The sequence below is a fragment of the Chelonia mydas genome, chromosome 19 (genome assembly GCF_015237465.2).
Source record: "Chelonia mydas isolate rCheMyd1 chromosome 19, rCheMyd1.pri.v2, whole genome shotgun sequence".
Classification (NCBI taxonomy): domain Eukaryota; kingdom Metazoa; phylum Chordata; order Testudines; family Cheloniidae; genus Chelonia; species Chelonia mydas.
Genome location: NC_051259.2, coordinates 16,130,897 through 16,155,960, shown reverse-complemented (window position 1 = coordinate 16,155,960; position 25,064 = coordinate 16,130,897). Strand labels below are relative to the sequence as shown.

The window sequence follows — 25,064 nt, the reverse complement described above, 5'->3', positions numbered from 1 at the left end:
GCATCCAAAGAAGTGAGCTGTAGCTCACAAAAGCTTATGCTCAAATAAATTTGTTAGTCTCTAAGGTGCCACAAGTACTCCTTAACTATGAGATTGTTTCCCTTTGCTCCTGCTTGATGTTCTCCTTCCCTGAGACTTTCATCCTTCTTAACAGCACAGAGGCTGTCAGACTGGGGGTGGGTCCATTCTACTGTGTCCCAGAAAGTCTCCTTTGTGTACCTCTCTGTCTCCCTTAGCTCCTGTAGCTCAACCACTCTGGCCTCAAAAGCCCATGCTCGGGTCTCTGAGGGCCATGAGTTGCTTGCACCAAATGCACACATACACCACTTGCCCACAAGACAGATAACCATACCTGCTGCATTCAGCCAGTGAAATAAACTGGATAGCTCCCACTCTGCTGCTGGACCATAGATGTCTGCGAGGGGACGCTCGCTAGAACCTGTCCCCTACACAAAAGGGATTTAAGTCACACAGTGCCCAAAAGAAATAGAAGCTGTCAAGGGTTCCATCTCGCAACCTGGGTGGTGAGATGGAATCATGGGACATGTGGGCCTGCTCTGCCCTCTGTGCCCTCAGGTGGGGGACGAGGGCCCAGGTACAACCCTGAAGGACACAGCTGGTCAACATGAGCTCTCGCACACAAGAATGTTGATGTCTTAGCTCAGTACACAGCACCATGCACCGCTGTGGCACTATAGAAATAAACAACTGTAGGCAGATCCTGCTCGCACTTACACCACTGTAAATCCAGGGTTACTCCATTATAGTCAGTTTAGTTTCTCCGGATTCTCACCAGTGTAAAAGAGAGCAGAATCTAGGCCTCTTATCGGTAATGTATATTGCCCCCCTTTGTTTACTATGGGCAGGGGAGCCTCAGAACAGAGATCACATCATATCAATCCCGAACCAAAAGCAGTACAGGCCAGGGCCTCAAAATCATTGAGGCTCCTAATTTCCACTGAAATCAATGGGAGTTAGCTCTCTAAATACCTGTATGGATCAGGGCCTCAGTGTTACCGCTCTCAGTGGATCCAGGCCCTTGTCTGTGATGGGGACACATACAATTAAAACTTAGTAGCTGCCAAGCGGGAAGAAAAATGAGAGAGAGAAAATGGAGGAGAGAACAACAAGATTCTAATAGCAACTCAGGCAAGAAGCAAGTGACTTTTGAAAACTTCAGAACTATTTCGTGTCAGCACTGAGAGACATCTCCTTGTACAATGCCCTCGCACCAAAATGTGTGCCCAGAAAAAATTCTTTTGTTGTTAAAACTGGAAATGTGAAAGTTACAACTGGGCACTCTCTTAGGTAACTGGTTTTACACTAGTGTAGCTTTCTCTATAGGGTTCTGCAGCACTGATCAACTGGAAACAGAACGGCACCAACTGATAGCAAGCTCCTTTCACCTGCATTTTCTGGGAGCTGGAGTCAAGCAAAGGGGCTTCTTTTAGAAGCAGTTCATGTTACCAGGGGCCAAAAGTGCCAGGTTATTCCTGAAGAGCATGATTTTAATTCACCGGGAAGCCCATTTTTCTGCTCCCCTCCGCCTTCCTAGCAGGAGAAGCTTGTAGTGAATCTTTGAATCAATCGAATTGACTCGTTCATCAATCTGGGCTTTGCCAATGCATTCCTTCCCTCCCACTACCCATACAGTCTTCCCCCAGGTGTTTTCTCCTCCTGCCTGCAGAGTCCCTGATTTACTTTTACTTTCTTCCCTCACTCTATGCCTCCCAGCACCCCCAAAACCTACCCCAGCCTTGCACAGACCCCCGAGTCCACTCCCTCCCTGTTCTTATTGGCCTTGTTCTCTCTGAAACAAACCCACTGAAGACTGAACGCAACCATCCCCTGCATAGACTCCATTTTCCAGTTCCTCACCGCTCCCACAGAGCCCATCCTGACCCTGCCCACTCTCAGACTGGCCTTTCCTTCCCTCTGCAACCCCCAACTACTTCACCTTTTGATGACAGAGAGTCGTCTCAACTCAAACTGAAACCAAGTCCAACCAATAGCCCTGGAGACAATTCATGTGCAGATGTTAATTTTCTGTTTCAACATTCCATGTTGAAACAATGCTAAGAACAACTCTTATGTATTGATTAAGAATGGTGGAGGTTCAGCCTAGGGTTGCCAACTTTCTAATGACAGAAATCCGACACCCCTGCCCCGACCCTTCTCTGAGCCCCCTCCCCTCCTTGCTCCATCCCCCCTCCCTTCATCGCTCGCTCTCCCCCACCCTCACTCACTTTCACCGGGCTAGGGCAGGGAGTTGGGGTGAGGGAGGGGGCAGAGGGCTCCGGCTGGGGGTGCGGACTCTGGGGTGGGGCCAGGGATGAGAGGTTTGGGGTGCAGGAGCGGGCTCCAGGCAGGGACAGAGGGTTGTGGTGCGGGGAGGGGGAGAAGTATGGGCTCTGGGCTGCGGGGTGGGCTCTGAGTGGGCCAGAAGTGAGGGGTGCAGGGTGCGAGAGAGGGCTCTGGGCTGGGGTAGCGGGGTGGGGTGCCGGGAGGATGAGGACTCTGACTGGGGGTGCGGGCTCAGGGGTGGGGCCGGGGATGAGGGGTTGAGAGTGCAGGAGGGGGCTCTGCGCTGGGGATGAGGGGTAAGGGGTGCGGGCTCCAGCTGGGGGTGTGGGCTCTGGAGTGGGGTTGGAGATGAGGGGTTTGGGGTGAAGGAGGCAGGTCCAGACTGAGGCAGGGTGTTGGGGTGTTCAAGGGGTGCGGGCTCCGGGAGGGAGTTTGGGTGCGGGAGGGAGCTCTAGGCTTAGGCAGGGGGTTGAGGTATGGGTGGGTGCGGGGTGCCGGCAGCACTTACTGTGGCTCCCAGGAATCAGCCGCCAGGTCCCTGCAGCCCCAAGGCACAAGGGCAGCCAGGGAGGCTCCATGCACTAGTGCCCTCGTGCCCATAGGCACTGCCCCCACAGTTCCCATTGGTCGCGGTTCCAGGCCACCGGGAGTTACACAGCTGGCACTAGGGGCGGGGGCAGCGCGCAGAGCCTCCTGGTCGCTCATGTGCCTAGGAGCCGCAAGGACCTGGCACCCACTTCCATGAGCCATGTGGAGCTAGGGCAGGCAGGCAGCCTGCCTTAGCCCTGGGGCCCAGCTGTGCCGCCAACTGGACTTTTAACGGCCTGGTCGGCAGTGCTGACAGGAGCCAACAGAGTCCCTTTTCGACCAGGCATTCCAGTCGAAAACCAGATGCCTGGCAACCCTAGTTCAGTAGCAACATAGTGATTAAAAAAGGTAAAGCCACCATGTCCAAGCAATGCTGTTGAGACCAAACCAAAGGCACTGCTTTGCTACTGCATAGCAGAGCCAATGACTGGTGCTTTGAGATCTTCACTTAAAGGATCTACCATGTACAGAGCTACAGGGTATAGATACCTCCCTACACACACACACACACACACACAATTTGCTCATTATTGGCACAGGAGTTTCAAATAGGAGGGGCTTGGTGGGGGTGAGGTGTTTTTACTCTTGAGAGACCTTCATTAAATGACGGAGAATGAAACTGCTACATCAGACAGGTTTCAAGGTCTCCGTGTACCAGACACAGTCTGACTCAGGGGTGAGAGAACCAAGAACAAGAAGATTTCTGACCCATTAAGAATCCGTAACTCTTTTCTACTGGGGCTTTTAGACATAACAGCAAAGGGGGGAAATAGCAAAACACTTCAACACCCATTCATGCTCAAAGTTGCATCTGCTCTAGCCTTGAAAGAGCAAGAAACCAGAACACCCCCCGCTGCTGAGGCTGCACAATTGTCAGCGATCCTGTGCCAAGGAAATGCCTGGAGCAGTGTTGCTGACTGTCACACCCAGCGGGTGCTGTTTGTGGGCAGAGCCTGTGAAGCAGCTTCTGAGACACAGAAAGGAGGTGGGGGAAGGAGAGAGAAGGAAAAAGAGAGACAAGAAAGAAAAAACATTTGCTGCACTGGAAAATGAAACTTACTAGACGTGAGTCTGACCACACCTTTGACAGAACCCCTCTCTATTACTGGTGGGCACCTGTATTTTTATCTTGTGGTTTTCTGTTTTTGCAGACACATTCCAGCAGGGAAACAGAGACAATACACACCATTGAGCAGAACAGTTTATTTTAAGGGATATAACATTTTCCTATGAGGATGCTTTATTTGCATCTGCTGCAGGAAGCAGTACAATGGCAGGTGTGTTTCCATGTAACCGGAAGACAAAAAGCAAAGTGAACAATGCAAAGCAAATTCTTTTGTCTTGCAAATTTCTGCTCACTGCACTGGAAAAGAAAAAAAAAAGAAAGAAAGGGGTTTTCCCCAGGCCTGTTTTCTACCTAATTAGTCCTGCAGATGCTCACAATGCCAGGAAGGAGATTCATGCCCACTGGCATGAGAAGGTAACAGACACAGTCTGCAGGCTGAGCTATTGCTCCACATTTGCGTGCATGTAAAATTTCTAATTACTACCATGGCATGCTAAATCTTGGAGGAAATGTGTGTTGTTCCAGAAATACACTTTAGCAAAGTGCTTTTTTTTTTTTTTTTGAGGCCCAGTTCAGAGCTCACAGCCTTGAAAATTTGGAGGACAAACTAAGTATTTGCCCAAAAAAACTGATCCAAAGAGGATTCAGAATAGAATTTGTTTAACCTGCACCAACATCTTTAGCACACTGGAAGCCTGTCAATTTGTCTTTCATCCCTCCATCTTCCCAATATTTTATCTGAATGATCACTATATCCAGAGCCACAAAATTGTGAACTCCTAAATCAGATAAGAGCATAGAAACAAAGAACCTGCTTTTCCACTGCCTTGTACCTTATGTAATTACTGACAACTGTGCAGTGTTTAAAACACTCTAATTCTAATTTAGCAGGGCTTATACCTATTTTGCTTTCACGTTGCATGGGTGTCAATGACAACACATGGTGCAACACACTGGAGAACTGGGTTCAAAGTCTTCACCTTGCAAGGAGACAGCAAGTTCTACTAAGCATTTAAAAAGAAAATACTTTTTCACAAAATGCATAATTACCCTGTACGTAATCACTGCAACAAGATCAAACTGAATCCGATAGTTTAACAGGATTCAGAAGCAGATTAGACATTAATATGAATACAGTAAAAGCAATACCCACCGTTACTTGACATAGGATAAAAACACCAATAAAGGACAAAAAGCAGTCACTAGCTTCTTGGCATTGAAACAACTCCTTCTGTGGCAGAAAAATTCCCAAAAAAATTTTTTTAGGAGAAAATGACTATTTTGTCAAATGGAAATATCTGCTGGAATATACAAAGTTTTTCAAGTTTATGTTGAAAAACCAAAAACCCAACCATTTTTTTAAAAAAATTGTTTTTTGGCAACTGAAAACTGAAATGTTTCAGTGAGTCAAGCAAAAACATTTGATTCTACCAAAAATTTTTAATCAATTAGATTAACTTTTTTTTGCAGAAATAATGATTTTTTAAAAAAAAATACTTGTTTTCAGTTTTACGATGAAAACAAAAAGCTTCTTGTTTTCATGAAAAATTTTCGTGGAAAAAAATTTTTTTTAAACCAACTCTACCCCCATGTGCAACTAATTCCATAACTGTCCACTATGGGCTTTCTTGCAACTTTCTGTTAAGCTTTCCATGCTGCCGACTGTCATAGGATACTGAGTTAGATTAGCTAGTCTTATCTGGTAGAGCACTTCCTACATTCCTTTTCTGATGTGACAAGTCACTTCAGGTTATTTTTTATACCCATCTATATAATTTATCAACACAGTATCTGAGCAGTTACACCTGCTTCCAATTGACCCAACCAGACTGCTCCTGATTGGCTAAGAATTGCACACATCTTATTATTTTTGTTACCTTGTCATTCCCACCACAGACTGCCTGTCTCATCCACCTGCTATCCTTTAGACTGTAAGCTTTTTGGGGTAGGGGCTGTCATAGTGACTAGAAGAATGGGTCCCCAATCTCACTGGTTTTTAGGTGCTACTGCAACATAAATATTAAGTAAATAATAATTTCCGTACCATTCAGAAAGGTGTAAAATTCTACCCAACCTTTGAAAACATCAGAGAATATAATGCACTGCTTCTTACCTAATGAAATCATAGATACCAATGCCAGAAGAGAACAATGTGCCTCACATCCTAGTTTGTCCTCCTGTATAACCCAGGCCAGAGAACTTTTCCAAAATAAATCCTAGAGCAGATCTTTTAGAAAAAACATCCACTCTTGATCTAGATATTGCCATTGATGCAGAACCCAGCATGACTCTTGCTAAATTGTTCCAATGGTTAACTACTCTCACTATTAAAAAATGTATGCCTTATTTCCCATCTGAATTTGTCTAGCTTCAACTTCCAGTCACTGGATTGAGTTAGACCTTTCTCTGCTAGATTGAAGAGTCCATTATTAAATATTTGTTCCCCTTGTAGAAACGTATAGAGTGTGATCAAGTCACCCCTTAACCTTCTCTTTGTTAAGCTAAATAGATTGAACTGTTTGAGTCTAGCACTACAAGGCATCTGACCCCTTCCAGCCAAATGCTCCCCAGAGGGACAATACGTCAACACCAAAAGGCTTTGGAGATCATTTTTGATCCACAGAACATGAAAGCGGCAATCACAAAATCCAAACAACACTGAACTTACAGGTCAGCATCTCTCTCAACACCCACTATAGCAACTATTCACAGGATTCACATTCCACAAACAAAAGGGAAAGGATGTCTTATAATAACTGCGTCTTTTGAATATTGTATACATATGTGCTTCAGCTTTCTGCCTGGAACTAACCAACCACAAGGGGTCTCCCACTGATAAACAAGAATAGTGAGGCTTTAGCATGAATATTCTAGGCTCAGTTCATAGACAAATCAAAGGCTACAGGGCTGCCTCTCAATGTACCTACAATTCATCTCCACAAAGCACACTGGACATGGAAAATACAAGCTACACAAAACCGTGTTCTTTACAGCAGAGATCATACTGTTGAGCTTCATCATCATAAGTATCCCTTATGAGGGAGATCCCCAAAGGAGGAAGTCACCCAGCTGAGATGGCCATTTCATACTCAGACTTACTCAATTACTTATATGATAACAAAACATTTATGAAAGATAAAAAATACTACATGCATGTACGCGAAGGGACAGGTGAAACATAGCGCAGCACACCATTCAATTTGCTTATCGGAGGAGAAATAAAGGGTGCAGCTCCTTATATCTTGTATTACTGGCCAAATAACGTCATATTGCCCTGCGTAGTGCAGTCATGGAATGAAGGATTGTATGTACATTCCTAGGGAAAGCGCTCAAAGACAGAAGCTGGGGAAGGGCAAATGATTTCGACAGTGCCAATGAAAGGAGAATGCGATTTTATTTCAAGTGAAATAAGTGGTACAGTCCACCAATGCAGCACTCTGCTGCATGAGAGCACAGAGTTCAGATAGGATCCACCATAGGAACTGAAAGTAACAGCAAACAGCACAAAAGCCTGGTTATTGTCTTGCAAGGTCTGAACTCTTCCACTCGGTTCTAGTCCAGCTCCTGTGTGCTCTGTGCACATCTAGCAAGAGGCAGGGTGGGGGTGTTGTTAAGAAACTGAACTAGGACTCAGGAGATGAAAGTTAAATTCCCAGCTCGGCCACAGACTCGCTGTGTGCTCACTTCACCTCTCCATGCCCCAATTCTCCATCTTCCACTCTGATGGCTGCTTTTCATCCAGTGACAGGGAATTTTGGCGGGTGGGAACTTCTACGAGACACCCCCACCTCAAAAACCATGAAAAGATTGGATGTGCTATTTCACTGGTGAATATATCCAAGGCAGTTCTCTCTCTCCTTTAACCCATTAAAAAACAAAAGAACTCTGCCCAATTTGCAGCTAAGTGTCAGGTGTTTCCCTTAGGATTTCCGCACTGCGCGTTGACAGCACCAAGATACCTTTCTACTGCCAGCAGTTATCACCAATACCGCTTTGCCCTGGCGCTCGGAAGGAAATCACAGCGGGGGCTGCAGCAAGTGCAAGTGACTGCGCTCAGTTCTAGAGACGTGTGTCTGGAGCGGCGGGTGGCTCTGCTTAGCTGTGCAGCATTTGACTGTACCACTCGAGAGAAGCTGCTTAAAGGCATTCCAGAAACTACTAGATGACGCTGCACTTATGGCACACGCACAGTCTAAGTGACAGAGAAAATCTCAGCGAGGGCAGGTCACCGTTCCAGCCTTTTGCTGTGAAAGCTCAGCTACAGCTGTACACAGCCTGGGGTAGTTACAGACGTCTTTCCCAATGCTGTTGGTGGAGCTATTGCTGCTGGCAACCTGTGCTACCACTCGCCTATTTCTCTCTACGTACCGAGTTCTGTTACCAGCACCATTTCACCAGGGCAGAACTCAACCCTAGGCCGTGGACCACCGAACAGGAGTTGCCATAGTATTGGTGTCAACACCAGTGAACCATCCAGCTGGGCTTTCTACAGTGTGTGTGGGTCATGTTGTTCCCCTAGACCAGAGCCCATGGTTCACGTAAATCCTCTCTGGCCCAGAGCCCACAGATCAAAGTCAGCTCTTGAATGTAGATTTCCCAAGTCATTGTGCAGCTTGCGGCTGCTGTGGCGACAGACCAACCACACGGACAGCAAAGCAGGCTTAACAAGAGGAGTCAGACATTCTCCAGGAAGCTCCAAGCATTTTGTGAGACGGTAAGGTCCAGAAAAGTAACAGGGATCAAATGAGTGAAATGCAGAACCAACAAACAGCAGCAGTGTTCAGAGCCATTTCATGTGAAAAATACAATGTCCCTGGAATGGCTCAGATTGTGTAATGCCTGGACTGTGCAGCTGATGAACACTGAAGCAAATCACAGAAGGAGGATGCAATCATTTATGTTCCCCATGCCCAAACCCTGAGCATGTTCCTGGTCCCATTGAAATCAAAGGCAAAACTTCCACTGACCTCAGTAGGAAAGGATCGGACCCACTATTACTGACATTAAAAAGATAAAAGTTATTTATTGGTCCTTGTTTCTGTATAATCTTCCTTCTTGTCTCATCCTGCCTATACCAATGGCAAACAGCTGAAGGTTCAGAGGAAGGTGAAGGTCTAATGCACCTGGCCAGCAATGCCCTCCTGTATACAAACCAGTGGGGGAAAATTCCTGCCTGGTCTTTGCAGCAACCAATTTATGCCCTAAAACACAAGATTTGAGTGTGCCCATCGTTGCATGTTTAACTATAAATATTGGGCCCAATCTTAACCCCACTGAATTCAATGGGATCAGGACCAGGCTTTTTACTGCAGATAAAATTAATCAGGTCCAGTTTTAAGTGGAGCCACAGCATTTGATTCTGCCCTCCTGCAGCAGCAAATCCCACACATTGGTTCTGTGCTGTGGGAAGTATTTTCTTTCACTGATTCTAAATGGACCACCCATTAATTTCTCTGAGTGACTGCTCTGTTCCAGTATTATGGGACAGCCTAAAAAGGAGGGATTGAGCAGTTTCCCTTTACACCCTTCATAATCCTAAAGACTCAAATACTCTCTAACTCTTCCCCGTCCAGATTAAATATTTGTGTGGGGGGGGGGAAGGGGGTTGACATAACATGTAAATCGAGTGAGACACTGACCCACTCTCTCCCTGGAGCTATCAGCTGCAACCCACATTTTGTCCTTATTTCCAAACGCTTGAGCAGTGTTCTCTAGAACAACTGTTATTAGTTGTTCCCATTGATTCCCTTAGCATTTGCTTCACACATTAACCTGCCTACAGAAATCTCTTCTCAATCTCTTACCTGCCCAACCCTTCCATAAATTTGTGGCCATTTTTTCTAGTGTTCTTCTCTGGCCCAGTAACTTACGGAAATGATTTCGTTCTGTTTATTTCCTTCAGAATTTAACACCACCTGAATAAGGTCCCCGCTTAGTCTCCTTTTTTTGCAAAGACAAATGGACATGATTTCATATGCTGAAGTGTCTGTACCAGCCATAAATTACCCCATTTCCTTTTATATAGAAAAGAAGCCATAGTCTATGCTGTGGCATATGTTTTAACTTTGTACATGATGGTCATAGAGCTGATTCGAGCAATACTCACATGATCTGGAGCTGGTGCCAGCATTGCCACCTGGCCCTATTTTTCAGAAGCGTCTCAGTTTTGTTGTAGCAAAACCCGGTCTACCTACCCTGCACAGTCCCATTCACATCGGCACAAAGTGTGGAAACAGGCCACATGGCTCTGAAACAGAAGTACATTAAGGATGGAAGACAGTTTTCATGTGAGCTAGTGTTCTGGCTGGAAGCGACCCTACGCAAAGCCCTCAGCCACAGTAATCTGTATGGCTGAGGGAGGGAAGGGAAACAGATGCAAAGATATCACTAGCCTTAGTAAAGAGGCTTATGCACACAAATGTTTGGCCCATGCTCCCTGACACCTAGCTACCCACTCCAGAACACCCCCTTACAGCTCGTGTCACAGAGGGCCCACAAAGCAACATATCCCCAAGTTTTCACATGGAGTGGAGGAGCCAGAGTTGATAATGGAAACCATCTGCCTTTATGTTCCCCTGTGGTACACAGATTTTCCGACAGGTGCCAAAATAGAGCATCCTGCCAGAATATGACCCTTTGGTTTATACACTTGCTTTACATCTATGCAGTACATACTTATCTATACATAAGTGCCTAGACACACTCAGCACCTAGCATTTTCTAAGAATTGTGGAAGAAATGCCAAACTGCTGACTAAATCTCAGATCAAACAGGGCTAAAGAGTCTTAGCAAACAGCTGAGAGCTGGGAATTCTTCTGCTAATCCTTACGCAAATCTACTAATGTTACAGCTAGTCTACTCTGGCAGCACTGCCGCGCTTTAACGTGGCTTGCGTGGTCACAGCTCTAAAACACCCACCTCCACGAGAGGCGTCGCTACCAGCGCAGCTCCCAGCACTGCCGCACTGTCTACACTGGCGCTTTACAGCACTGTAACTTGTTGTGCTCAGGGGGGTGTTGCACCCCTGAGCGAGAAAGCTGCAGCCCTGTAAAGCGCCAGTGTAGACAAGCCCTTACAGTACCTCTGTTGCTACCAATGCTTCACTTATCCCTTTTAGCAACTGGCCTATGCACCAACTTCACATAACTGAAGAAAAGAGAAATACCATCGTCTACTGCACAGGGCCCTCTCATGCAGCTAAACCAGTCTCGGCTCCCCTTTTCCCTCTCCCCTTACTGGGCCCCCGGTATGCATCAATCCTCAGGGGAGGCATGGGATGATAAGTGAGTGCTTGAGCACCACGGCTTTACCAGGGGACATGAAGGACCGGGGGCAGCTTTACTGCATATTTCATAAATAATGTACATGTTCTGTGGGCTCTTTTTCAGAGCTCAGGCATGTGGGAGATGCTGCTGAGGCAGAAACTGGACACCTATGGTGACCCCTAGTGAAGTATATGCATGTGTCTATGTGTATGTGTGTGTCCACCTGCCTATCAACTAACCAGAGTGTACTTTGCGTGGCTACGGAAATCCCAGACGAGGATTAGGGTTTGATTTTACTGAGGATGGTTTCAGGATGTTTGTGTTCTCATTCTATGTTTGTGACATTTGTTGACAGGGGAGTTGCGCAGTGAAGGAGGGGTCACTTTAGGGGGGCAAAGCTGAGACCAGCCAGGCACTGCTTTGGCTGCTTCATTCTTCCCTTGAACAAGGCGTTGGAGGCCTGGCAGTGCCCAGACAGCTCTTAGGCCTGCATGCTGCCAGCTGGACAGGTAAGAGAGCCAGGGTTCCAAGCTGTCACTATAGAGAGAGCAGGATCATTCTGGGATTCCACTGGGAGGACCAACTGCGCCAGGGCGGCAGTGTCGATGGACACAGTGGCTAGCCTAGCTCAATGCCCAGCCTCAATCCAGATGGTGGTAGGATGGCTCTGCACTGCTGGTAATAATTTTATATGGGGATGCATGGTGAGCAACAGGCATGCTAGGAGGTCCAAACAGTGATTAGGTATGCCACTTTTCGCTTGTGCAGACAAGGCCATATAGACAGTAGCAGCAAAGATCCACTGCCTTACAATGCTTATTGAAGAGTATCATAAGCAGTGATACATCCTGGTCTAACACTTTATAGATAGTTTTTATTTTTCCACTCAAAATGGAAATAACCAGTTTTAAAATGGTGATGCGGTTCTCTGCCCTGGCTCTGGGATTTACCCAGCTGCAATGTCTTTACACTGCTAGCGAAGTTATTACTGACCTCCTTGGACCAGACATTCTAAGGAGGAGAGGTAATTTTTTTACTATGAACTAGATGTCTGCATCTATAGCCTATAGTCCAAGAACTCCACCTATGACTGAATCTATAGCACTGTGCAATCCCAGAGTGCTTCTGGACACTCATGGCATTCCTTCTGTGTAGACTGTTTGTTTCTAAACAGACAAGCTTTTTATTAAAAAAAAATCAGTCACATTCATTAACAGAAATATAGGCAAATTGTGAAAAGACAAATGCATACATTTTAATGCAAAATACTGTCAATGAAAATCACTTCCCCCTCAACATATCTGCCAAGACCTGAGTTCAGGGGCTTCTGTTCTCCCAGCAGATGATTTGCCAGCTATTAAAACAGCATTTAGGCTTTCTATTATGTTTTACGTATTTTTGATACTATCTACAACTGCAAAAGAATTCAGGATTTAGCATATTGAAACAAAAACAGTTCCCTTCACACAAATACTCGGATGCTATTTTCTGGTTAATAAATACACTGCGTTAATTTATTAAGTGAATAAAATCTGGGAGCCTGGGACTCATGAGCTGCTGTGCTATGGCTAACCACTGTCAGCAGCCCAGTATTCCTGAGCAGCCCCACAATAAAAAAATAAATGAGCATGTGAAATGGGGGGGTAAAGGGAAGTGAAATTTGCTTTAGTTTTCCAAAGATTTGTATCAATGTAAACGCTAATGTTATGAAAATCCTAAAATTTTTTCTCCTCCTGGAATCTGAAGTCTCTTACCTTTGCTACAGGCTATAAGATATCCCAGGCTACTGGAAAAGAGAGAGAGAACGAGAGTGTGTATGTGTTACTTTTCATGCAACGTTAATAGAAAAGTGGATATTTCACATGACAGAGCTCATCTTCAAAGTGAATGGAGATGCCAGCTTAGTTTACAAGTTTCAGTCTTTACTACGAACTGTAACATTTTCATTTCCCACTGATTTGGTTCTGTTACTATGTTATCATATACAGTCACTGAGAACAGAATTTAAGGTTAAAACTAATTTGTAGTCATTTGTACACGTTGTGAAGAAGAAACACACCTAATCGTGTAGCATAAGTCACCTTTGCTGATGGGATTTGTGCAGTGTCATGGCCAAAATAGCTTAATTGCTGATTCCCTGCCCTGGAGACCAAAGCTCAGATTGCGTACATCTACTCGGGTGTGCAAACTGCAACCCAGCATCTGAGGGCTGGACATGGGAGAAGTGGCATTGGCCCCTGTAGGTAAGAAGGTAAGAATGGAAAATTTCCCTGACTGTTGCTTTTACTGGTACTGTAGTTTTAGGGCTGGCATATCCAACTACCTTTGGTGGAAAAGGTGCAGGGGCTGTTGCCACCTCATGATTTTCAAATGGGGGGGAAAAGACAAAAATGTCACAATCCTGCTATCACAGAAACCAGTGGGTTATTTCCAGTTGTCACTGGAAGGAATGAGAAGATAATTAGGCCCTATGTTAGCACAATGATAAGGCTGCAGAGATAGCACTCAAAATTAAGAAAATGTAAACATTAAGGTTAGCCACATAGCATGAAATCATTCTTCCTTGTACCAACATATGAAATGTACGACCATATGAAAGAGTGTTTAATTACATGGTTTAAATAATATGGATGGGATTTTCAAAGGCATATAAGGGGTGAGGCACTGACAATTTAATTGGCACTTAACTCCCTTTGGATCCTTTCAAATCCTATCCAAAATGTACTCTCATTCATTGTACTACTGCATCACATGCACATAGGTGTCTACAATAACTGTGATCACATGCAGTAATTAGAGACTATCAGAACATAAAGGCATAAAAGGAGGCAGAGTTAAGGTTGTGTGTTCATCCTTAACTTTTATATTTCCTTATTCCTGAGTGATTAAATATCCAACTTTAGAAAACCAGAATTATGGAAATGGGGTCTCTTCTAACAGGCATCAGATGGAAAAGGCCAACTAGTGTTGATCAGGTCACTGGGAAGCCACACACCAGTAGACTTATCATGCACCAGTCAACCAAAGCTGAGACTGACCAAATCCTCATACTAAAGCTTTAGATCTGTTTAAGGTATTTAGATTGTCTTAAGTCCTTATATTGGCACAACCTGTTTAAAATGATCTAAGACTTAAGATTGGTTTAAGCTGCTTATGCAGCTTTAAGGCTTTAGAAAGGTTTAAACTGCTAAGAACATTCCCCAAAAAAGCAAATCGTGGAAATTGCAGGAAGTCTGGGGATGCTCCTGCCACCTTAAGGATATTTTTTTAATTGTGCACTTGCAAGTGTATATGAGTGTACAGGTATATAAAAGTGTATTTTGCTTGCAATACTAAAAGATAAAGTCAACCTTTGGTCAAATGGTACATGCTAAGTCTACAAATAGTCAGCTTGCTAATGACTTCAACTGGCATCAGTTGGCCTTTCATGATTGGTCTCTCTCTCTATCCATGGGTTTTAAAGAACCTAGGAAATTAAATGTAAAAACTACATTAATGCCAAACTGTGGCTGCATAGTTGAGCAAACAAAAGTCAAGAAATGTGACAGCTTTGCAGCCCTTCTAACTAGGTGCCAATGGCAGCGACAAGGGCTGGGCTCAATCTGTCATGGGGTCCTTTTCTAAAATAAATAAAATTAAGCTTGGGCCCCCCACCCAGAGCCATTCTGCTACTTCTAGATCTGAGAAATCAAAATAGAACCTGTTGGGTCACCTTAATTATACCTGAGTGGGGTTTAAGTGGATGGGGATTGTGTGTATGTGTTCACTGCAAGAAAAATATGTGTTCTTAACTTGGGTTGGGCTGGGAAGTCAGCTGTGCACCACCATCATTCCAGTCTGGCTCTGCTGCAAAGCTAACTCTGATCTACTACCACAGTTGTGCTTAGCCTAGCCTGGTCCAATCTAGTCTAATCCCATTCTGTCTCACTCCATACATGGTTCAGAATCTCCGGGTAGGGAATCCAGAGCAAAACATAATCTTTGGTAAGAATCCCCACTCCCCAGCCCCTGGTCTCTACGACAGAGCCCTCTACCCCTCTTCTTGATGAACCTGAACCTCATTCCCAAACCAGAGACCACTACCTGAAAGTAAGGGTGACAACTACTCCAGGTCACACCTCCTACAATTCTTATGCCCTCTTGTGGTTACGGTTACAGTAACAGTTATCATTTATACAGTCAGAACAGACAAATCCCAACAAAACACACTATGTAGAACTATAAAAACAACAAGGAGTCTGGTGGCACCTTAAAGACTAACAGATTTATCTGGGCATAAGCTTTCGGGGGCTAGAACCCACTTCATCGGATGCAGAACTACGGGTAGGCAACATTGTAATTCATGGAAAAGAGGCTGGTGGAAGTTGGGGGGTTTTCCCCCTTTTCCCCTACAGAGGGAGCAGAGTGTTCCACCCTTCTAAGCCTTCTAGCTCTGGGATTTATAGTTACATTTGAACATCCAGCCTTATTTCATCTATTTGCATATATGCACTAAAATACAGAGCCATGCTCTGCTCACTTTTACACAAACATAAATCCAGACTATCCCCCATCCCCCTATAAGCCATGATCATGTAATTAAAGGCTGTTTACATGATCATGGCTTATTTTAGGGCATGTCTACACTGCCCCCTTTGGGGGAGTGAATAGCAGTGCACACCAAAGTGCATGTGCATGCTGTGGGTGCAAATGTAAAGGTTCCCAGTTTGCACTAATGTAATCCTCTTCCAACAGGATTACAACAGCGTAAACTAGGAACCTTTAAGTTTGTATCTGCAGTGTCCACATGGGGGAGTTACATTGCAGCACTTTGGTGTGCACTCCTGTTCCCACCCCTGGAAGACATGCCCTTAGCTACATATGTACCAAAAGCTGTAGAAAACACCATATTGTATGTTAAATGAGAAATAACAGATACACAAGGGGAAGAATTAAGGTTACATGCTCAACCTAAACTTTTGCATTGCTTAACTGTGCAAACTTAACACTGCATTAACACAGACTTACTTTGTTTGAATTTGTATTACGTTATTGCCTGGTACCAGATTGAGGATGAGAGTATTCAGTCCTGGAAAGTGAAAGAGGCTTTTTTATAACCAACTTTTTCCCCTCACCCCATTTCTGTAAATCAGGAGTATGCTTCATTAGCAACAGCTCATGTACATGAACTGCATTCACAATGGCAAATGCTGAGCAAACCACAAATGATCATGAAGGAACACACATTCATATAAATGGCTGTGGAGTGAGTATTAGAAGTAGGGGTACCTATAGATACCTACTGTATACACCTATCCAAGGAAAGACTTACACTCCACCCAAAGATCCATCCATTATGTTTTCTTCATTAAGGGGCAGGAGAGAGAAAAACTGCTGTGGCAATCATTCACATTCATAAGAATGTGTGGCACCCCAAAAAAATGTATGGAATTCCTATCAATGCCAAGTAATAATACTTTCCACTGATGCATTGCTTTGCACCTGTCGATCAAAATGTATTTTCCAAACAATAATTACTTAAGACTTGCAAAACCTCTGTTAGATAGGTACCATTATACTCTGAGACACAGACATGTGAAGCGTCTAGTGTTTAGTTACAAAGCAAGTCAGTCACAGGGCTGTGAATAGAACCCAAAAGTTCTGACCTGACCACTAGAAACATTCCCTCCGATAATGGAAGTTCCACCTGCAGATCTCCGGCAGCATGAGTCTTGTGTGCAGTTACTGCTGTCTTTTTCATGCAGCTTTTCTGTTACATAACATAGCAATGAAAATTCAAAATGCACAGATCACTGAGCTTTTCTGCAGCTTTGTCATGACATGCTTCACCCTTATGTTAATACACTTGCAAACCATTCCAACTAAATTAGGTACTTTGGGGATTTAGTTATTTTCCTAGTGTTCCCACTAAAAGTTTGTTTTCTAGCACACTTCTGAGTTATGTTATCATTCATAATGTATTTGCATTTGCAATACTGGTCAACCTGAAGGAACATTGATCAGTGCCAGTTGCCATGGGCTGTTACAAATCAGAACACAGAAATGCAAATTCTGTGAATGAGGGGTGAAATAAATGGTGACTCGAATAAGCCAGCGACACCTCCACTGGAATGGACACTTAAACAATCAGGCATACACAAGTTCTTACAACTCCACATACTTCATGTACTGGTTAAAAACAACACACACACCCTTACAACTAAACGCACTACCACTTCTGAACCATTTAATAATGCCAGATATTGGAACTGTTGCAAAAGTCTGTGAGCCAAAGCCATCAGCTGTATGATAAAGTTCAAAAGTGCACTTCCCTCCAACTACCAGACGGTTCCAAACATTTTTCTTCCCTACAGACTGAAAGTCCAATAAGTGAAAGCTAATTGCCTCTGTATAATTTTCTAAACGGCACATACCTTCCATTATTATCATCTAGTATTTGTATTATGTAGTGCCGAGATGCCCCAATCAAAACCAGGGCCTTACTGTGCTAGACACTGCAAACATATATAGTGACAGACAATTCCTGCCCTCTAAAGCTAACAATCTAACTGCACAAGACAGATGAGGTGTGGGACAAAAAATGTATTATTATGCCCTTTTATTTACAGAAAACTGATGCAGAGATTAAGTAACTTCCCAAGGTCAATCAGATTGTCAGTGGCAGCCAGGAATGAATCCAGATCTGTCCCAGACTGGTAAGCACAATACCATAATCCTTCCACCTTTTCAGACTACATTTTTGTTTTCCAAACGATAATAACAGTAATACAATAATCATATTCCTACGTAGGAGTGTAAGCTCCCCAGGGCTGGGGCAATGTGTTTTCCTTGTCTGTAAGCCCCGGGGGCTGTTGAAATAATCAGAATACCAGCATCTGCAGAGTGTATCTCAGTATTTTCTCCAGGGATGATAAATTGTGGTAATCACTGAAAGAAGACATTATTCTATGTATTATTACATGTAATGCAATGAATCTACTGGAAAACATATGTAATTCCAGTCCAGCTAACGTAATAGTCCTTCCAAAACTGTGACTAGTAGTTAATGGGTTTGGAGAGCACAGATGACTTTCAATGGGACTTCAGCTCCAAAGTCACTTAGGTGCTTTGGAAAACTCAATCCTTTTGGGGTACCTAACAAAAAGACAGTTGGGCCTGTGCCACAAACATCAAGATCCGAATCTAACCATCCCCAAAATTCAGGGGTGTTGATAGGTTTTGCATTGGACTCATCGCGGAAAAATAAAATCCAATAATCATATTACATAGTTGTGCGGGTTTGCCTACATATAGTGACAGGGCTACACTTTTAATTCATTCTTGACACATCTTCCACAAACCTGGGACTCCCAACTCTGCTGGCCATATATCTATGCACCCTGTAGGCAATGTGTGATCTCCAGGAAGCAGTCTGCTTTCATAGATTAACACATCCTTTTCATCACTGTCAAAGCTATTCCGAAGTTTATAACTCTCCAATCTGTCCAATGAGACAGCCTCATTGATCCAACTGTTAAATTTCTCATATAAAACCTCCACTCTGTCTCTTGGTGGGATTAGGACATACCTCCATCAGAGACATCAGAATATGAAGCCACTCTAATGGCCTTCCTCCAAATTTGCCTTGAGCACAAAGCACTTCCTCCCTTCACCTGACACCATCTGGCCAGGTATCAGGCTCATTATTCCCATAAGTAATATAAAGAAATTACGTTGTAACAGATTATAATATATTTGACTAAAACTGTGATTAATTACAATTAAGGTGGTAGTGGTCCATGCCTTTTGGAGCTGTCCCTGCTCTGTAGGAATGTGGTTTGCTTAGCAATCATATTGTTTATTTATCTCTAGCAACAGATGCTTGGCAGACTGAAATCAACATGTTTTTTTAAAAAAATACAGTAAGAAAACTGTTTAAGCTGTTTTGGGGTTGCAGGCCATTAAAATTCACCTGATTATGGAGCCACTGAATAGCAACCTGAACCATTTTTGCACAAACTTCCCCATAACATTCACTTTCAGGTGTACACCAAGACTGGAAAAAGACAGACTGAAAATTTCAGGAAGTTATACGCAAATGAATATAGGGGAATAGAATGGAAACACACCAGCAACCTGAACCATAGTAGTTACTAATGTTCCCCCTACATGTGAGATACATGTGGCCTTTTTACCACTGTGAGAAGTCAGGAAGGGGGCGAATCTGTATACAGACTGAGAAGTGAGGAATTGGTGTCTATTGACTCACTAAGGCCAGAAGGCACCAGCAGACCATCTAGTCTGACCTCCTGTATATCACAGGCCACCAACACCACTCAGCACCTGCACACTGAACCCAACAACCCAAATGAGACCAAAGTATCACAGCTGACAGGAGACTAGACCATTATGTGTCACAGGCAGAGAAGAGGAGGGACTGAGGTGCAACAGGCCTGAGGCCCCTGCAATGACAGGGAAATGATTAAGGGAGATATACCCAGATAATCCTGGCACATGACATTGCAGAGGAAGGCCAAAAAAACAAAACAAAACAAAAAAAGAGCCCAAGGTCCCTGCTAACCTGACCTGGGGGGAAATTCCTTCTCAACCAATCAAATGGCGACAAGTTAGACTCTGAGCATGTGAGCAAGAACCAACCAGCCAAGAGAGATAGAATGCTCAGTGCTACCTCAGAGCCCTTGCCCACCTCAACCAACGTCCCATCTCCCGCCATGGACAGCCCTGATACATGAGAGGAAGCAGGATGGAAACAAAAAACCTAGAACACACTGCTGGAAGGGTGTGGGGAGGGGAATCCCTTCCTGACCCCTGCAGGTGGCTGACTGAAACCCTGAAGTGTGACCATAATGAGTAAGTGACTTGGAAAATGGCCTGTGGTTGAGCCATAGGCGGGGATTTGTAATCCATTTTGCACAGGTGTGTGAGCCAGGGTGGGAGAGGTAGGAGGGTTTCGGATCTATTGGTTGAGCCAGTGAAGGGATGTGTTTGCAGAGTTAATGTTGTCTCTGGAACACTCACTGTGATATTTTATACATGAACATTTTTTAAGAGATTGTCTGAACTGTGAGGACATTTGACTATTTATCAACCTCCCCTAAACTATTTCCAGACCTATAAAAGAGGATTCTTTTAACAGTAACATTCCTTGGCATACATAGCGTATGTTTCAACTCTACGGGTAACTTGTAACCTGTTAAGAAGGTAAAGACATTTTTTGTTTGTTAACATAAATAAATGCGGAAGGCTTTTGTCTGAGATTATATCTATGTTATTATGGGTGGTGCAGGTTTGATTAATTTAGGGATGACTATTATTTTTCATGGACCTCACTGTGAAATCAAGAATCAGGCATTTGCTTAGACTGGTGGTCCCCAACCTGTGGTCTGTGAAGCACCAGTAAATCAGGGGGTTCTTCCTGGTGGATCATGGGGTGCTTGCTCTTCCTTTTTGTTTCCACTTGCTAAACATCTTTAACAGATACATTAACCACTTCCGAAATACCTCTCTTCCATATAAGCAGTTGCCATAGTTTCCACACAGATGTTATGAGATCATAAATGGGAGTGGAAGTATCCAAGAGACAATCTATCCACTAAATATTGGTCCATGCCATGAAAATATTTGGGAGCCCAAGAGTTAGGCAATCTGATTGGTGAACATTATTCCAGCTCTCAGTAATATAAATTACTTAAGATGTGAACAACAGAATGATTCAGTCATGAGCCAGGTTTTCTCTTATGTATGTAACCATAAGGATTATTTATAAAATAACACACATTCCTCCAAGTATTTTTTTATGGCTGCTAGTGACCGGTGAATGCTCAGTCATGAAATAAATAAATAAATAAATAAATAGAAAGCCTGGAGTCTACAGCAGTTGGAACTCCTCATTTCTGTTCTCAACTCTGCCAGCAACTCGTACTGAGATCTTGGCCAAGTCATTTCCCCATCTGCCTCGTTTTCCACAGAGTAAGAAGAGAGAGTCCTAAATGTTAACAAAAATCCGTATCACCTCTTCCTCCCCCAGCAGTTACACAATGAGCCCAATACATGGCCCAGGGGAGCCAATACATGGGTTAAGCAGTTGGTACCTCTCTACCCTCAGCACAGATGTTTTGAGTCTTTCAAAAATTCAAGTGAAGATGTTGGGGCCTATCAATTCTGACATCTCCATGGGAGTACGATTAGTAATCTTTAAACATGGTTAAGCAGCACATTGACCTTTGTCTGAATCTCACTTTGCTACCAACAAACTAGAGGCAACACTGACTAGGCCACCAAAGAAATGAATACATTAGGGCTTAAGATTCCTTTTTGATTATTTGTATTACCGTAGCACCTAGGAGCCACAGTCACAGACCAGGGCCCCATTGTGCTAGGCAAACACTGAAGAATAAGAGAGTCCCTGCCCAGTCCTTGGGACATCCATGCTAATGGGTGACACACATGCTTCTCAGTCATACCAGCTGTAGGTGCTCAGTTGTTGTGCTGAGCCAGCCAGATGTTTTTAGCCTCAAATCAGCATAGACTTGTTTTCATTTCCACTATACAGAGGAAAGTGACTTGCTCCCAGCTGGTTCACTTACAAATGACAGTTTTGGGTCAGTGTTGTATTATTATTGTCCTGACCCTGTGTCACGGAAGAGCAGACTCAATGCTCTGGAACTGCTCTGAATGAAGTTCAGACAGGACCCTCTTGTAGTGTGACACCCCTGAGGGCACACTCTCACTAGGGCAAGCTTCCTTGGTTTCAGCACCTCCTGGGTCTGACCTCGGAGCATTCAGCACCCTGTTTCACGCCGTGAGCTCCCCACAGTAAGTCCACCTGAACAGGACACCTGGCAAAGTCTTATGTGCCCCGAAAGGGGCCACGCACCCCAACTTCCACAGTCAGCAATGACTCTTAGTCAGCACTGTAGAACAGAAGGGTTTATTCGTTGTCTGGAACACAATGTAGAACAGATCTCGTTAGCTCAGAAAGCAGGAAGTTACAGCAAAGTCCATCTTGAGGAGACCCAGAGCCCTGGGATGTGCCCCTCCCTCCCGCCCCCGAGTCCCAAACCAAGAGACTGACCAGCTTCCAGTCACGCCCCCCCTCAGTCACGCCCAGTTGCCACTCCTCCATCCTTTGTCTGTTTCTTGGACAAACCGGTCACCTGGCCTCCAACTCTCTCGTAGTTCTCCAACTCCTCTGGCTGGCTCTTGCAGAGGAGGGGTTCCGGCATCACGTGCCAGGATGCGGAATGTTTGGCCATTGTCTGGGCCCAGGGAGCTAGACAGCAGTCACACCTGCCCTCTAGGGGTCTCTGCAAAATCACACACCCTTGTCACACCACCAACACCCAGGGGAAACTGAGGCCCACACAGAGTACTCAGACAAAACATTAAGAAAATTCCCACTTCGTCACACCCTGTTCCATTCCTCACCAGCTTCACATCATGAATGAAGAGAGCTAAGACTCATGGTAATTACTGAACCAACTGAAATCTAGGTGCAAAAACCTGAACTAAGCAAATGAAATGCAGGATGAGGAGAAGGCAAAGCACTCTCTAAACCAGAGCTTTTCAAACTGGATTCACCATGTTTGCCACATCCACAAAGTGTCTGGATTTTCCTTAGAAAATTTCTTACATTTACATAAAATTTATTTAACAGGACAGCCATACTTCTTTCCAAAAATCAAAAAAGGTATCAGGATATTTGAGAACCACTGGTCTTAACTATGGCTAAGTACAAAAATTACCATACACCACATTAGCCCAGTGTGGTGTATTCGGAGGCATTCAAGGGGGCTCAGGTATCTCTTTTCAAAGGCCTTGATTTCCACACCCAGTAATGACCATCTGCCCAGAACGGTCTCTGCTTTCCAAGTTATCAGTTTAGACTATCAGGCTGGTCCAAGTCACATTTCAGAATTTTCAACATCTTGTAAACCGCTATTCTATACACTTATCTCTTAGTGTGTGGGTGTACACATCTACATCAATAGCTGTTTTACAAACACGACAACCAAAAGGACCAGTAGTCTCTTATGAGATTGTGGTGCTACTCTGTGACCCAGCTTCTAAAGGTGTTCAGAATGATTAACTCTACTCCTATCTTCCCCTTTCCATCCCCAGGAGTTGGAGAATAACAATAATAAATAAAAATCCTGAAGTACTTTAGAAACTATATACAGTATTTTACAAGAGTTACTGCATATACCATGTGAATGCAGACACCTCTGGGGTGGAATAAGATAGCTATTTAGAAGCACGCAGCAATCCTCCATAACCATTCACAACAGGAAGTAAAGTTAATTACATCCAAATGAAACTACAGGGGGAATTTTGGGAGAAACAATGAAGTTACCCCAACTGGAATTTGGCCAGAACACTCAGGTTTCCCTATTCTTGAAAAAAAAAAGCCATGGAATCTTTAATGACCACAGAGAGATGAGGCCCTTGATGTTAATATCCTGTCAGCAGCACGTCACCCCCTGACACCATGATGGAACAATGGTTCTAAAGTGACTCAGTAGGAAGAGCATCTCCTAGTGAGTCACCAAGACCACTTTCCTGCAGCTCCTAGAGTTTTCTTTGGAGGTTTCTCATCCAAATACTATATCTCAACCATCCTGCCAACCCCTGCTAGTCTGAATTTACTGAAGCCCGAAGACTGGAAATGAACAGGGTCTCTCACATGGTAGCGCTTCACATGACAAGCTGTGCAAACAAGCTGGCTACAACAAAATAAATAAATAAACCCACTTCGTTTGCTTCCAGCCAAGAGGATTCCTGCCCCCTTAAGTGGAAACAAAATCTTGAAAAGAATCTATTAAATAGCAGTGCTACAGCTTCGGTTCACTGACGGTCGTGCTCCTAGAGTAAAACCAGAGACAGACTCTTATCTCTGCAGAAACAATGCCCCATAACTAAGTGATCTGAGGTTTATTGGTCTGCTATGGGGGTATGCCAGAGTTGTTAAAATACAGGTTACATTTTCTCCACGAAGTATGGACTTGGATGGTGACAAGTTCACATTAGGATAGAGTTGCCATTTCAGGAAAGGACAGGAAGGGGAGGGACGGGAGAGGGAGAGAGAGGTGCACACACATGCGTGCGCACAATGCACACACACATTGCAGAAGCAATCCTCGGAATCTCCAGGGGCCGACTAGCCAAAGAGTCAGCAGCTGCACAGGTAAAGGACTGGCGGAAGAGTACTTAATGACAGTTCAGACACGTGGTAAATGACTCAGAGGAAGAAACTGGGCTTGTAGGAATAGTCTCAGATCAACACAGTCATTGAGCCAACAATTTGTTTTAATCATACTGCATGCACATTATTCACCCATGTCTATGAATTCCTAATTAAAGTAATTAGTTGGGGGAGATATATCCACAACAATTCTGTTTTTAGGGGACTCACTAGGGTGTTCCTATGAAACACCATGTGTCATGCGCTGAACGCTCTTGGCTTTTACAATTAATCAATGGCAAACTTCTTGCAGACCATTTCCTGAATACCTGGTTCAAAATGAATGGCCATTTCAACAATAGGCAGCTATTCTCTATCACACAGAACAAAATCCCGACTGTTCACAAAACTCCCTAAAGACATCAAGATCTAGCCCCAGATTCCCAGGCTAAGAGCTAACTTTTGCCCTCAGAAGTTCATGGCACTGAAGTCAACAGGAGACCATATATAAGATGAGGGCAGAATCTGGCCGCAAAAGAGCCGTCTGCAGTCGCTGCTGCAATTCCAGTCTTGCAGTTCTGTGAAACACAGCCGAAAACTGAGTGCATGAACCAGACACGCAGCCAGGTACTGCATGAGGTTGCTGTACAGCATCTGCAGA

The 25,064-nt window shown here is 44.2% G+C and overlaps 1 protein-coding gene across 8 annotated transcripts in view; it reads right to left on the bottom strand.

Moving 5' to 3' along the window:
* Positions 1–25,064, bottom strand: part of HIVEP3 (HIVEP zinc finger 3) — a 468,378-nt gene that overhangs the window by 369,423 nt on the left and 73,891 nt on the right. The gene's annotated exons all lie outside the window — the stretch shown is intronic.